This window comes from Acinonyx jubatus, chromosome B1, assembly GCF_027475565.1.
Source record: "Acinonyx jubatus isolate Ajub_Pintada_27869175 chromosome B1, VMU_Ajub_asm_v1.0, whole genome shotgun sequence".
Lineage (NCBI taxonomy): Eukaryota > Metazoa > Chordata > Mammalia > Carnivora > Felidae > Acinonyx > Acinonyx jubatus.
The window spans coordinates 191,755,661-191,771,046 of record NC_069382.1 but is presented as its reverse complement, the minus strand read 5'-3'; the positions used below and the strand labels follow the sequence as shown (position 1 = coordinate 191,771,046).

The following is a 15,386-nucleotide window of genomic DNA, read 5'->3' as shown; positions in this document are numbered from 1 at the left end:
ATAGCACCTCAACGAGCTGTGTGAGCATCGAGACACGTTGTGTAAGGAATCTGGTACAATAAACATGGGTGCTCCCCACACATAAAGATGTTTTGTAGACTGCTTGCTGTTATCCAAAGATTGAATGTGACCTCCCTATTTCTAGGCAATTAACTTGCTTTTGTACAAAAATCATATTTAATGTGAAGATATTTGTAGCATGAGAGAATTCCTACAGTTCTTGGATTTCTGTATGAGTGTGGAGGGAGGTGTTGAGGTAAATATTTCCTCTGGAGATTAGAAAACAGTGAGTCAGGAATTTGAACAAGTTGATATTAATTTCAGGCAATATTTTCTTCTGTTGTATGAAGCCAACATGGAAGAAATAAATCAAATATTTATTAAGTGCTCGGCCATGTTTTAGGTCCTTTGGGAGAAGAGGCGGGGTCCAGAGATGAGCCACACTGTTGATTTTCTCAAGGAGCTGCTGTCTACCATCTACTATGCTGCCTAGATGGGATGGGTTTCTGCTGGAGGCAGAGGCTGCTCTCACAGCAAAATCTGGTGTGTGTGTGTGTGTGTGTGTGTGTGTGTGTGTGTGTGTATGAGAGAGAGAGAGAGAGAAAAGGATACAGAGAATTATTTTCAGGTTAATCATGTTAATCAAAAGGTCTTGGGGTAGGCTCCATAACTCAGTGGTTAGAGCACTGGTCTTGTAAACCAGGGATTGTGAGTTCAATCCTCACTGGGGCCTCTTGTTGACTTCTGCTTTGAGGTGCCTGGGTTCAGTTAAGCATCCAACTTCAGCTCAGGTCATGATCTTGTGGTTCGTGGGTTCCAGCCCCAGATTGAGCTCTGTGCTGACAGCTCAGAGCCTGGAGCCTGCTTCAGATTCTGTGTCTCCCTCTCTCTCTGCCCCTCCCCTGCTTGTGCTCTGTCTCTCTCTATCTCTGTCTCTGTCTCTCTCTCAAAAATAAATTAACATTAAAAAATAATTTAAAAAAAGGTCTTGTGGGCGCCTGGGTGTCTCAGTTGGTTAAGCATCTGACTTTTTATTTTGGCTCAGGTCATGAGCTCACAGTTGGTGGGATTGAGCCTCATGATGGGCTCTGTGCTGACAGCGTGGAGCTTACTTGGGGTTATCTCTCTCTCCTTCTCACTCTACCCCTTCCATGCATGTGGTCAATAAACAAACAAACAAACAAACAAACAAACTTAAAATAAAATGTCTTGGATTAAATAATGTTGAAAAACTCTGGCCTAGACAGAAAGATCCATGAAAGAAGAAATGAATCAGGGAGTTGGTGAGCAGTCACAACTAGCTTTTATATAGACAATGTGTGGGTAACCAAATATTCATCAGGGGGCTCCTGGATGTAGACCAGGCTGCCCAAATGCCTTACTGCCTTATGCCTCCTTTTAGTAACTAATATTTCATAACATGTTCTTCACTTTACCAGAAATATAACACAACCCATCCACAACATGATTTTCAAAACAAATCAATGTGATGCCTCAACATAACCAAGGAACAAGTAAGAGGAACTTAAGATAAAGTAATATGTATCATATTTTAGCATGTGAATGCTCAGATATGACTACAGGAGAGAGATCGTGAACGGATCACATGATTTGTACCCCCAAACTCCTCATGGACACATCTGGGGCCTCGGTGCTGGCTGTTGCTGGGCACCTGTGTTCCTCCGCGTGGCTTTTCTCTCCATGCCTTATCTCACCATTTTGTGGTTTAGCCAACCTTACACATGGCAGCTGGCTTCCAAGATGGTGAAACAGAAGCATCAAGACTTTCAAACTCTAGGCTTTGCAGTCACACAGCATCACTTCTGCTGTGTTCTTTCCATCAAAGCAAGGCACAGGGCCAGCCTAAACTATTCAAGGAGTGGGTGGGTGGGAAATAGACTCCTTCTTTACAGGAGGAGTGGAAAAGTCATGTCGCAAATAGGCATGTGGGATAAAAGATTATTGTTGCCATTTGTGGAAACAACATACCTCAGAAGAAGAGCCCTGAGAAGTAAAAGTAAAAAGAATTAATCTATTTATTGAATTCTTCCTATATGCCTGGCCCTGTACTAAGGCTTTACGTGTACATGCTAAGAACATCTTTGAGCAACCCCACGAGGTAGACATTATTATTATCTCTACTTTACAGATAAGAGAACTGACATTCAGAGAGGTAAAACAACTATGGTCTCACAGTCAATAAGGATCTGAGACGGGGTTCAGACCCAGCTCGGTCTGACTCCAAAACCAGTGGTCTTGTCTGTGCTTCATGCAGCAGTTACTTAGAGAAGAGAGAAATATGCCTTCTGAAGACAGGCGTGGGGTTGGCTTGAATATTTGTATTTGGATGGATCCAGGGACTGGGTACAAAAGATGTTTGATCCCCTGATAGTTAGCAGAGGACCACAGCTGTTCACTTGATGCTTTTTAGTTGATGGGGATGGGAGATAAATCCAAGTGTTGGCCTATGCACTCATTCCCACATAGTGGGTTAAAAAGGCGTTGTAATGTTGCAAGCCTGTGTGTTTCAGTGCCTGTAAGATGTTCAGGTATGCACCTGTACAAAAAATGTGTGGTTTTGGAGTGCCAGTCGATTGAAAGATGGCCATATCAGTCATGCGCAGAAGATGATTCCTAGTAACCTGGAGGACAGTGCCAGAATGATGGATGAGACACGTGTTTCCTGGTGGGACAGAACTGCTAGGAACTTTTCATGGCGAGGCATAATTTCCATGCACGGATGGAACAATAGAAAGCATCCCTGATCCTTTTGATCTTTGTTCCTCATCAAACAAAGTTAATGTTTCCAGGGGTGTAAGACTCAAGTCACAGTTGGTGTTTGTTATTTGACTTGATTCAAAAACCATAGTAGTCTTTTTGTAAACCATATCTGTTTGAGATGATCCTTAACTCAGCAATTCTCACAAGGTTCTGTTTAAGGCATACAGAATCCCCCTAACATCACAGTGTGGAAGCTGATTCTGATTTTTCTTCCACCTGTATTGTGGCCTGGATGTGTGGAAGGTCTTTCTGGAAAAGCTTCGATAGCCCTGTAGCCTAAGAGTTTATTCATCCACTCATTCATTCACTCACTCAGCTGATATTTTCGGAAGCCTCTAGCTATGTTGTTCTAAACACTGGGGATATAGTAATAAACAAAAGGATATGGAGTTACTAGTCTAATGGAACTTATGTTCTAGTTGAAGGGATGGGGTCCTGACTTATATACTATTTCAGATAGGGATAGATGCTCAGAAGAAAAATAAAACCAAAGAAGAGGACACAGAGTGATAGTGCAAAGCTATTTTGGACAGGTTATTTAGGGGAATTGCCTCTACTATACTAACATTGGAGTATAACTGTCTGTGAAATGGAGGAGGCAGCTAAGATGTCAGGAGGAAGAGATCCCCAGGCATGGAGAGTAGTCAGGACAAGTTCCTGGAGGTAGACATGTGCTTGGATGGGTCAGGAACAACCAGAAGGTTCACGTGGCAGGAGCAGAGTAAGAGAGGAGACACTGGTAGGAGATGAGGTCAGACAGGGAGGGAGCCAGCCTGGAACACCAAGGGCCTTTCAGGACCGGGTAATGACTCCTAATTTTTTCCTGAGTGATATGAAAATCTGTTGGAGAGTTTTGAACAGAAGAGAGGGATAATTTGACTTATAATTTTAAAGGTTATCTGGTTCATATATGGGAAACAGAATATAAGGAGGCAAGAACAGAAATAGGGAGGGTGGTTGACTAGTTCGAAGACTGTTGCAACAATAATTCATAAAAGGAATTATGGCAGCTTGGATTCAGGTGGTAATGGAAAGTTGTAAGAAGTGGTCTGATTATAAGTATTCTTCAAAATTAAGGTCAACAGGGATTTGTTGAAAACAAAGTGTGGGATGGGAGTGAAGAATGACTCCAACTTCAACCTGAAAAACTGCAGGGATGGAGCTGCCATTTATGCAGATGGGAAAGACTATGGGAAGAGCAGTTATGGAGAAAAAGAGAAGGAGCCCAGTTTTAAAAATGTGAAGTCTGAGATGCCTATGAGATATGTAACAGAATATTTTAAATTAGAAGTTGAATGTGGGAGTTTAGAGTTCAGGAGACATGTCCAGGTTAGTGATGAGTATTTGCATAGAATCAGCATATAAGTTGAAAGCCATGGGATTGGATAAGTTGACGTATCCAAAAAAGTCAGTGTAGAAAAATAAGAACAGAGATCCAAGGAATAGGTCTTTGAGCACTCCAACATTTGTAAGTTGGGAAAAAGAGGAGGTGCCAGTAAATGAGCCGAAGAAGGAGTGGCCAGTATGCTAGGAGGAGAACCAAGTGATGTGCTGAAGGCAAGTGAAGGAATATCAAGGAGGAGGAAGTGGTCAGTCATGTCAAATGAAGCTGATAGGTTGAGTCTGGTAAGAACTGAGAATTGGTTTGGTTAGGACATGACATTGAGAGCCTCCTGGAGGATGTTTGAGAGAAAATGGAAAGAGAACGTGGAGACAACATGGACCACTCTCAGGAAGAGTTTTTCTGTGAAATAAATGGACAACAGCTGGAAGAGGTTGATGGGGGACATTATATCGTATTTGTTTGCCACTGATGATGACCCAGAAGGAGAAATGATCAATGATAGAAGATATGGGGGAGATTTGCTGGACAGGTTCCTTGAGTTGGCAAAATGGGATAGGAGCTAGTGGGCATGTGAAAGGATTGGCCGTAGATGGGAGCCTGCCATTATCATATGGGAGGAGATGTCGTATGTATGGTTCAGGTGCATTCAGTGCCTGATTCGTGTGGGAACATGTGGAAATTATCTTCTGATTGCTCTACTATCTCAATTAAATAAGATGCAAGGCCATTGGCTAAGAATAGGAAGTAGGAAAAGATGAAAGAACTTTGAGCAGAGATAAGAAGGTAAGAAACAGGCAGCCAAGAAGGTGAGAGAAATGTTTGAATAGGGGCATGTGATACATTTCATGAACAGCAGTGCAGACATTTAGGAGGTTAATACTTGGGAATTCAAAGTGGAACCACCCGTGTGCTTGTGTGTTTTCCTCCAGCCATGTTTGCAGCCCCCCAAAAGGTTGAGAATTGGTTTTCAGCATGGACTTTTGTTTGCGTGTTTGTTGGTTTGTGTTTTGTTTTTCCCCATGCAAGAGTCGGGAGGAGAAAAGTTGACAGTCTATGTAGAGGACTGATGACAGTGATAGGCTGTGGAGTTTTATGTGAACAAAAACAAAAGGGTGTGGAGTGAGGAACAATAAATCCAGTGAATTTCACTCTGGTTGGGGTTGAAGGATTGTTGGAATGTGAGCAGAACAGGACAAAGCTGGAGGTAGAGTTGGCAGTAAGTGTGGGATTCTTATAGTCAATATTTTAGAGGGATAGCAGTAGAGTGTGGTGATCTGGGATCTGACACGTAATAGGGTTGGGAGAGGGGATGAAGGACACAATTTTTGTGTGAAAGGAAGTCAAAGAATTGAGAAGCTAGAATGTTGGATGGGTCACCTGTGTTGATATTGAAAGTACCAACCTGAAACTCTCTATATTGCCACTTACTAGGGTGATTCCCTAAACACTCAATTCTTAGGGAAGATTTGTTGAATGAAAGGTTGTTCCACAATGACAAACAAGTTGCAGCTAGTTTCTCATGTGCACAGGTAAGGTAGAAATAAATAGATCTATTTCACAGTGAGCCAAAGTGAGGATACTAATCTCTAAAAATAGAGTATAGCAAATTAGCTCTTTGGGGGAATTACTTGGCCAATTCTCTTTCCCTGGACCCTGTGAACACTTAGCTTCCCAGAGCACTAACATAATGAATTCATATAATACCAACAAGCATTCATATCTTTAAAAATGTTTCTGTTTCTATATAATTAGGTCTTAGGAAAGGAGACAAACATAAGCAGAGGGTTTTGTGTACAGAGAAGGTGATGAAAGGGGAAAGAGTCAATGGAATTTGGATTTTTCCTCATCATTATGATGGTCCCTAGAGCTTAGCATTTTTTTCTTTTTGGTTCCAATTAAAAGTGAGAGCTTTGTGGGAAAGTGTGAGCCTGGGTGGCTCAGTGGGTTAAGCATCTGACTTCAGCTCAGGTCATGATCTCACAGTTTGTGAGTTCGAGCCTCGTGTCGGGCTCTGTGCTGACAGCTCAGAGCCTGGAGCCTGTTTCGGATTCCGTGTCTCCCTCTCTCTCTGCCCGTCCCCAGCTCGCACTCTGTCTCTCTCTCTCTGTCTCTGTCTCTCAAAAATAAGTAAACATTAAAAAAATTTTTTAAAAAGTGAGAGCTTTGAGGCTGACCTTCCTTTAGAAATAGTGAGTACTCTGAGAACATGTTTCTATATTTATACTGATAAATGGTTGGAGTTCCCAACCTTTAGGGGTTGGCTTATTTGGTAGGTGAAAAGTATTTCCCCATGGAAGTAATTTTACATATGGAAATCAGGTTCCTAGGCACGTCTTTTTAACCATAATGAACACAAAATAAAGAATATTATTGTGTTTTGTCTTAATAAAGAGGGCTGTAACATTTTATGATACAGGGTTAATATAATTGGAGGGAAGATAGCCTCTCTTTTCCTTTGGATCTAGCTTAGCCAATACATAATTGCACCAATATCTCTTTCCTTTTAAGGAAAAATTGGGGTCCAGTGTGAAGTGTTGAAAATGATTCTTGCATTTGGCCAACATCTTAATTTCCCCTAGAAATAGTATTTACTGAGAAATATAGGGGGAGGGATGGGGTAAGTCATTGCCATAGCCTATTTTGGCCTTGAGTTCAAGCATCACCCAATAATCAAGCTCCACCAGTAATAAAGCAGACATTATATTTTAATTCCTGACTAGCTCCCGTGTCTACATTCCAACTGGATCAGAATCTTTAGGAGAGAAGAAAGTGATATATTGGTATCCTCAAACCTCAGTGATATATAACACCAGGCCAAGATGCACTTGGGTGATGCACTTCATGGATGCAAGTGAAGGCCGACTTGTCCACCAACTTCATCAGATGCTTGTCTACCCTCCACTGTTTGAGAGTTTTTCCATGCCATTGGCCCATGCCCTCCTCTGCTCCTCTTTCAGACCCTTCTCCCACCATGATGGTCATGTCGTTGAAGGGGATATCTGGTGTGATTTAAACAGCTCTGGTCAAAGGCTTCCCACCTTGTCACCATTCAGCCTGTCTGCTATGCACTCATCTATTCTTTGTTGGAAGGCCGTGGGGCTCACGGGAAAGACAGCGCTTTGGGATAGACAATTTGATTTTAACTTGGGGGTACTGTCTACTTGGTTTGGAACCTTGGGGAACTTAATTAGCTGCCTGAGACTTGGTTTCCTCACATGTAAAATCAAAGAGGACAACTAGTGCCCGACTTGAGGCATTGCTGTGTGGATTAAATGTTCTCACCATGTGTATGTAGTGCTGTGTCTGCACAAGTAGGTATATTAGCTAGGCTATTGGCTCCTTCTTATTAACTTTAAGGGTAGCAGTTACCTCCGGTTTATAAAATGAGACAGCAGAGACTCTGAGTGGGTAGGTAAACTGCAGAGCTGGGATTCACACCCAGGCTGGTCATACTCCCATTACATTACATGTTTAGTCCCCTCTCAGAGGGCCCTTCATGTCACCTGTGAGGATGGAGTAGTAACTGAGGTTGGGCTGGTGTTGTCCATAGAGTACTCCCAGAATGCCCCTGTTGGACAGCAGGAAGGTGCCTGTTAAGATACCGTGGAATGGGTACCCACTCCAGGCTCTTCTCACGAGCAGTCGTGACTTTCGGTGATAAAGTTTTTACAAAGAAATTATGCCACTTTCCTCCTTTCTGAGATACCAGTAGGCCACAAATAGCAATGGCTATTTTCCAAACAACAATTAGAAAAAGCCATACTGTGTGGAATACCCAATCCAAGAATCTCAGCCTGATTAGAAATGACTGTAAAAACTAAAAAGCAGTAAAATAGTAAAAAAAAAAAAAAATGCGAGAGATGTGTGAGACACAACTTTGCCTTTTAACAATTGGAAATGAAATAGAACTTATAAAGACAAAGATAAAGATGTGGTTCCTTGTGTGGAGGGAAAACAACCAATCTCCTGAGGCTCACTGATCTGAGTACGAGAAACTGTCATCACACACCTGGCATGGCCCCTTCAATCGCCGACAAAACATACAGGGGTTTTTTTAGTAGGCTTCGAAAGGTTCTGGGCCACAAGTAACTTCCGGATGAGAAAGTTGGTATTGGAAATATTTTTCTGTGTAAAAGTTCAAAAAGTTGACCAAATCTCTCCATCAAAGGATTAAGCTGTCTTCCAAGAATTTGTTGTACTTACCGTAGAGACAGGTGGGGTGACAAAGTAATGGAACAAGAGAATGAAAATGGCTGAAGGAGAGCATCAGATGGAGAGATGCACAAAAGGAGGAAAGAGATCTATGCCAACGGCGACATAGATGTTATCTATTACAAGGAAAAAGAAAACAGCATGGTCTGGGGTGGCTTCCGGCCAAGTCTACGAACTTTGTTGGCTTTTTTTCATCAGAAACTCTGGGGAAAGACATAATCATTTTTCAATTGGAATTTGATTCCTTGGTAGCTGTGTAGGTGGGAAATAACTCTGGATTGCTGTGCCGGTCTTCCGTGTTCCAGGTACACTCATGCCTCACTCCTGTATTGCAGCCATCTGTTGGTAATAAATCTCTGTGTGGTTGCCATCTGTGGGCGTGGACAGAGAGTGACATGCTTCTTTATTCAGGGAACTTTGCGTATAGTTTTAGTTCTTTTTTTTAAATTTTTTTTCATGTTTATTTATTTTTGAGAGAGAGACAGAGCATGAGCAGGCGAGGGGCAGAGAGAGAGAGAGGGAGACACAGAATCCGAAGCAGGCTCCGGGCTCCGTGCTGTCAGCACAGAGCCCGATGTGGGGCACGAACTCACGAACGATGAGATCATGACCTGAGCTGAAGTCAGATGCTTAACTGACTGAGCCACCCAGGTGCCCCAACATATAGTTTTAGTTCTAAGAAGGACCCTGGCACTAAGTATGTGGATTCACTCTCAGATTTTTAGACAGGGATTTTTAGACAAAACCTCACTGGAGTTAGAAGCTTCTAACTCCACAAACAAGCCTGTACGAGCTTGGGCAAGCATGTGATAGCTTTGTGTCTCAGTTTGCTCATCCACAAAAAGAAGGATAATGCCCTTATAGGGTTTTGTAAAGGGCAAATGTATTTATATATGTAAAAGGCACGTAGCGTCTGGCACATAGTAAGTTGAATCAGTCAGCGTTCATTCAGAAATTCGGGGCACCTGGGTGGCTCAGGCGGTTAAGCATCTGACTCTCGATTTTGGCTCAGGTCATGAGCTCACAGTTCGTGAGATCAAGCCCTGTGTCAGGCTCTGCGCTACCAAAATACATCATTTTGTATTCTCAAGATGATCAGATACCATTCTAGAAAACTGACAATTTGGACTCATCTAGTCATCCATCCATCCGTCCGTCCATCTATTCATTTTTTAAAAACTGTTTTAAATGTTTATTTTTCCCCTCACTTTAAAAATACATAAATAAACTAAAAAGAAGAAGAAGAAAGCGGAAATTCCGACATTTCAACAGAACAGAATTTAATGTAGGGGATTGATTAAACAGGGATTGGAGGACCAAACAGGAAAAAAACAAAACAAATGAACAAAGGCCAAAAATCCCAACTGAGGCAGCACAGACATAGTAACCTGGGAATGAAGTTGGGGTTATGGGACCGCGGAAGCTGGGAGGAGGAGCTTGGGATCCAGGCCTCCAGAAGGGGATATGAAACATGAAACACTTTGTGTTTCTGGGGAAGCATGGGGAGACCAATCTTGAGAGAGTGGGGAAAAAAAAAAAAAAACAAACAAACCGGAAATCTAAAAGCAAATCTAAAGGAACAGAAAAATAATTCCTAGGATGTTCAGTGTAGCACCATAACCAGGTGGTGAAGAGCCTAGTCTTAGATCCTGGACCTTGCCATTACTGGCTCTGTCACCAAGGTCCTTAAACTTTTTTGTGCCTTTTTTTTTTTTTTTTTTTAATTTCCAATGGACTAGTAGTACTTAGCTCATAAAATTACTAGTAGGATGAAATGATTCAACATATATAAAGCAATTAGAATCGTGTCTAGCATATAAAAGGCATTAAAAGTGTTGGCTGATATTAATATTTGTATATTAACTTATAGTTTAAATTCATCATTGCATTTAATCCTTAAAATCCCTCCTTGCCCTAGAAAAGTAGGCAGGGTAGTTATTGCTTTCCCAAAAGAGAGAGTGAGGTCCAGTGAGGTTATTTTATTTTATTTTATTTTATTTTATTTTATTTGGGGCAGCGGGGTGAAAGCCACAGAACGGCACAGCAGTGGAAGTGGAAGTCTATCTCAGTGCTTCTTCTATAAAGTTCTTTCTATTATGCCACAAGGCATCATATCTTGACTCTTGGAAAAGCAACTGTTTGTTCCCCAAGTGTCGTAGCAACTGACTGGCTGCAGCTGAGCTGACTGTAAACACAGCCAAATGACCCAGGCTGCAGCCTAATCCAAGCCACTGCCACTTTGCCCGCATCTGCCACTCAATGCAAGGTCCCTGGTGATTGAGGGACAGAAGGCGTGGGTCAGGGAACCGCCAAACGCCAAACATACATCTTAATTGTTTACAGGCAGTCACCTCCATCCAAATCCTTGATGGGAAAATGGTTCCCACAGGGATCCATAGAATTAGGAATTCAATGTCCTTTTAACATCAAAACTGGCTTTGGAGTTCGAAATCGCTCAAGAGTGAGATGTTTTTGATTGATATTATGTTCCAAATATGGGTAGATTATCTTGCTTGTTGCATTTGGCTTTAGGGTCAGGTTCTGTGCAAATGCATCAGAACTCTGAGACCTGAGACCGCGATGCTGAGGGAGAAACAGGAAGTGGTGCAGGAGCCCAGTGCTTATCAGAAGAGGGAGCACAGCCACAACTTGCGGCTGCCACAGAATGAAGGTGGGGGTGGGCTGGTGGGGGTGCGGTGCTGGTGGTTGTGAAATGAGACCTGGGAGATTTGAGGTCCTGTTCATGTAAGTTCATCTCTTGAATGCCCGGTGCTGAGCCCTGGGTCAGCAAGTTGAAATCGCCCTTGCTTTCTCCCAGCTCCTAGGCTGGTGGGGGAGAAGTGTAAGCACACACTTCTATTACAATGCGAAATGGGATGATACGATTTTGTACAAGTAGCACAGAAGAAACGATGCATTTTGCATCTGGGAACCTGAGGTTTTAGTAAGCAGATGCCATCTAAGCAGAATTTGAAAGTATGAGTAAGAGTTTTCCGGACAGATAATTTGAGGAGGTGCATTCTAAGCAGAGGCCATACTGTATCTAAAGACCTACAATTATGTCCATGTTCAGCTTAACCCAAATTGGTTTCCTGGACAGTGTACCGATTACCAGCACTTGGTGTTATCCTCGTGGTTTTTGCCAAACTGCTGGCTGTGTAATATCTCATCATGGCCTTAGGTTGCATTCCCTTAATAACTAATGTGATTCAGCATCTTCACATATGTTTATGGACAATTTACGTTTTCTGTGCAATACCTGTTTATGATTCACGCCCATTTTTCTATTTGGGTTGTTTGTATTTTTCTTATAGACATATGGGAATCTTCATATCTTCGGAATGTTAATCCTTTATTGGTTTTGTTTTGCAAATATATTCTATGTGTATTTATTCTTATATACATATATGTATCATAGATATCCTATGTGTTATATATAATCATTTATGTGAATTATATATACTTATCTATTTATATGTATTTATATATCTATTTTATAGCATACAATAGTTATATATAATTTACATATATATTATATTAAATTAGTCTCATTTTATTTTGTGTATTTATTTTTTAAGTTAGTTATTTATTTATTTTGAGAGAGAGAGAGAGAGCACACAAGGAGGGGACAAGCAGAGAGAGGGAAAGAGAGAATCCCAAGCAGGCTCTGCACTGTCAGCCCGGAGCTCGATTTGGGGCTCAAACCCACAAACCGTGAGATCATGACCTGAGTTGAAACCAAGAACCAGATGCTAAACTGACCCAGCCATCCAGGTACCCCAAATCAGTCCCATTTTAAATACATATATAATATGTATATAGACTTTTATATATTGTTATATATACTATACATATACATATTACAAATACATCTCTCAAGGCTCATCTTTTCACATTTTATGTTATGTATTGATCTCTCTTTTTAAAGAAATATTCTCCACCTTGCGTCATAAGAATATGTTTTTTTATGTATCTATAAATAGTTTTAAAGTTTTGTCTTTACTATTTAAATATGTAAACTACTTAGAATCAATGTTTATATATGTGTTTACTTATGTGATTCAGGCATCTACTGTATTTTATTTTTCGAAACAGGTGACTGATTCTCACAGTACCATTTATTGAATGGTCCATATTGTCTTGTGTGATCTGAAAGACAACTCTGATGTATAACACGTTTCTGAAGTTACATTATTATTTTAATTAATGAAAAATTAATCTAAAAATCTTTATGAAACCCCTGTGAAGTACACATTAGCATCTTTACTTTATATATAACTTGACCAAAGTTGCGTGGAAAAGGATACAAATCCTTTTGTCAGCAATGTCCATACTCCTATCACTTGGGGAGGTGGGAAAGTCCAATCATGCAGGGATTTGGGGAAACCAGGATTTAGGGCCGCCAAAAATTAGAAGGCATCAAAACGCTTTCGGCAGGGGAGGGGGTTGACATACTTTGTTTGACATTTTAATGATTCTTTAGCTGTTGGGTAAAAAGTAGGTTGTGAGGAGGCAAACATGGTTGGGGGGAGACCTCGACACCAGTTAGATGGCTCTCACGGTGGTCCAGGTGTGAGGTGGCATCACTTGGACCTCCATGAAGTCAGTGGAGAGGACATAAGTGAATGGTTTTGAAACACATTTTGGAGTAGAACCCATCAGAACCTTCTGTTCAACTGGATTTAATTGGAGGCAGAGAGAAGGGGAAGAATCAAGGAGGACATGTCGAGTGAGCACCTGACTGTTGGTCGTGCCGGTTGAGATAGTTCTGGAAGCCTAGGGTGTCGTGAGGGGAGTCAAGGGGACACATCGATGTGTGATGTCTATGAGGCACGTAAACAGAGACGTCAGCAGGCACACCTGATATACAAGTTTGGAGCTGGGGTGGAGGGGGAGTCTGGTCTCTAGACGTACATTTGGCTTGGCTGGTGACTTTGGCTGGGAGATTTATACAGGAGTGATATTATAAGGACTCCCGATTTTGGTGAGCTGGAAAGCCAGCGGGAGGTGACACTGGAGAGTGTGAATGCAGACGAATCGTTCAAGAAGCTCAGTTGTGAAGGAAAGGACATCAAAAGCAGAAGCAACAAAATTGGAAGTGTATAGAGGGTGGAGTACCTTTTTTTAAATAAAAGAGACGTTTGATACTGTGTGCAAGGAATGAATACAGAAGTAGCAGGCAAAAATAAAGGGAGAGGGGAAACTGAACCTGACCGAGGAGACAGTGGGGGTGAGGAGACGGGGTGGAGGGGGATGGCCTTTGCTGGGAGGGCAGAGAAGCAGCGTACCATTCCCTGAAAATGGCAGAGAGAGGTGATACTGTAACAGGATGTCCAGCGGGTGGGGTAGGTTTGCGGTAGGCTCTGCTGTTTACAAGCGACAGAACCCTTTCAATCTTATTTTCTTCACTGGAACATGGGGATGATGATACTATCACTCACATGTAGGACTGTTACAAGGACCAGATGAGATACATAGAGCGGTTAGCACACAGCTCAGTAAACATAAGGCCATACTGTATTAATGAATATAGGTGTGCTTCTATAGGTGGGAAGTCAAGGGTATTCACACCGAGTCTCCCCATGGCTCAGTGAAGTGGTATGGGGCTGGGTCACAAAGCCCATCTGTTTGCAAGAGCTGTTCCGAATGACGGACAGGGAATGGCCGCCCGCACCACCCTCCTTCTGCTGGCATTGCTATAGCAGGGGAAGCTGGTCTAATATGAAAATGAAGGGCCAGAGTTCAGACTGTTTGTTCCTGGGTGATACAAGTGAGGGAGACTGGACTGGACATGGGGGTGCATGTGTCTCTTCGAAACAGCACACCTGTATCTCTTGGATAAATACCTAGTAGTGCAATTGCTGGGTCGTAGCGTAGTCCTATTTTTAGTGTTTTGAGGAACCTCCATACTGTTTTCCAGAGTGGCTGCACCAGCTTGCATTCCCACCAACAATGCAAAAGAGATCCTCTTTCTCCTCATCCTCTCCAACGTCTGTTACCTGAGTTGATAATGTTAGCCATTCTGACAGGTGTAAGGTGGTATCTCATTGTGGTTTTGATTTGTATTTCCCTGATGATGAGTGATGTGGAGCTTTTTTCATGTGTCGGTTGGCCATCTGAATGTCTTCCTTGGAGAAGTGTCTATTCATGTCTTTTGCCCATTTCTTTACTGGATTATTTGTTTTTTCGGTGTTGAGTTTAATAAGTTCTTTATAGCTTTTGGATACTAACCTTTTATCTGATATGTCATTTGCAAATATCTCCTCCCATTCTGTCGGTTGCCTTTTAGTTTTGCTGATTGCTTCCTTCACTGTGCAGAAGTTTTTATTTTGATGAGGTCCCAGGAGTTCATTTTTGCTTTTGTTTCCCTTGCCTCTGGAGATGTGTTGAGGAAGAAGTTGCTGCGGGCAAGATCAAAGAGGTTTTTTCCTGTTTTCTCCTCGAGGATTTTGATGGCTTCCTGTCTTACGTTGAGGTCTTTCATCCAATTTGAGTTTATTTTTGTGTCTGGTGTAAGAAAGTGGTCCAGGTTCATTCTTCTGCATGTCGCTGTCCAGTTTTCCCAGCACCACTTGCTGAAGAGACTGTCTTTATTCCATTGGATATTCTTTCCTGCTTTGTCAAAGATTAGTTGGCCATACATTTGTGGGTCCATTTCTGGGTTCTCTATTCTGTTCCACTGATCTGAGTGTCTGTTCTTGTGCTAGTACCATACTGTCTTGATGATTACACCTTTGTAGTATAGCTGGAAGTCTGGGATTGTGATGCCTCCTGCTTTGGTTTTCTTTTTCAGGATTGCTTTGGCTATTTGGGGTCCTTTCTGGTTCCATACAAATTTTAGGATTATTTGTTCTAGCTCTGTGAAGAATGCTGGTGTTACTTTGATAGGGATTGCACTGAATATGTAGATTGCTTTGGGTAGTATTGACATTTTAACAATATTTGTTCTTCCTATCCAGGAGCATGGAATCTTTTCCCATTTTTTTGTGTCTTCTTCAATTTCTTTCATAAGCTTTCTATAGTTTTCAGTATATACATTTTTGAGCTC

General features: G+C 41.8%; 1 non-coding gene across 1 annotated transcript; it reads left to right on the top strand.

The window, feature by feature from the left end:
- Positions 1-660: 660 nt before the first annotated feature.
- Positions 661-733, top strand: TRNAT-UGU (transfer RNA threonine (anticodon UGU)). Its single transcript has one exon. It is a non-coding gene; the product is annotated as a tRNA-Thr (tRNA).
- The last annotated feature ends 14,653 nt before the right edge of the window (positions 734-15,386 follow it).